Below are 1,212 nucleotides of genomic sequence, written 5' to 3'. Positions count from 1 at the left end.
TAAGAATCCTTCTGAAATGCGTGAGTCTGCGTGGCAGTGCACCAAGGGCTGACACTGATACCCACAGCAGACCAGCCCTCTGTGTGCTCTGCTTGTGCCAGTCTGAACGCCAGCTCTCCTTACAGAGTGCCAGAAATGAGTCGATGGCGGGTGCTCTGAGCCCAGGGTGGACAGTTTGCTTCTTTCTCCTTACCATGAAATAGAGCAAACTATCTCAGTTAATTGGAAGTCTACATTAATTGGGTTTCTCTTTAATGTCTTTTGCTAGAATAGACTCTTTAATGCCTTTCACCAGAATAGTCTTTGCAAGTTCAAACTTGCAAAATAGGGAAATTTTTTCAATAAAAAGGAAATTCCCAGGTAAAATCATTGTGCCTTATGAACTTTCAAACCATGCCTCTGTCCAGGGAGAGCCTCATTCCCCAAAGCTTTATGTCCAGTGAGAAGTCAGCATCAGCCTAGGACAGGCGATTCCATTTTTTTCAGATGCTTATCTTAACATGGAGTGAAAGTCGAGTCTATAAAACAGGGGTGGGAATTTCACTGGGGCAGATTTGGGCCGGACCATAAAATGCCCCAGCCCTGTGCCTGCACTGCCTGTGAGCCCTCTAAGAACCTTCTAGATATATGACCAAGGTCCTCAATCTCCCTGCTGTGTGGGTGTGTGTGTACACATGCACATGTGAATTTATAATATGTTGTAATGGACTAAAATTCATAAAGATTTATTGAACACGTATTTTACACTTTCAACTCTATTGTTAGAAGCTGAAGGGATTTGAAAGCAGTTAAAGAAATGAGTCTTTGTCCTCAGAGACATCTTGTGGGTTAAAGAAAATGGGCCAATGCAAAATCTATAAGAAAAACTTAACTTCCAGAACTGTGTCACTAGAAGAGGTGATCATAGATTTATCTGAGGCCAGGAGGTTTGTTCACCACCTCTGTGGCTAGCTAGGAAAAGCCATGATTTAAGAAAAAGGTAATCCCCTACATAAAACCTTCTAGAGCCCCTTCCTCCATCTCAGCCACATTTTGAATTCTCTGAGGTTCTGTGTCTGCCCATGGACCACCAAGTCAAACTCCTCTTGAGCCACCAGCCCCCTTGTTCCCTAGCTCCCCACTCCATGTGCCTTGCTAACTTTTTTGTTCAGGCCTCACTTTTAATGCCACCTCCCCCAAATCCTTCTTGTCTGCCCACTTCACCCATCCAAT

This window comes from Galeopterus variegatus, unplaced genomic scaffold (genome assembly GCF_000696425.1).
Source record: "Galeopterus variegatus unplaced genomic scaffold, G_variegatus-3.0.2 Scaffold6689, whole genome shotgun sequence".
NCBI lineage: Eukaryota > Metazoa > Chordata > Mammalia > Dermoptera > Cynocephalidae > Galeopterus > Galeopterus variegatus.
Note: the sequence above shows the minus strand (reverse complement) of the source record.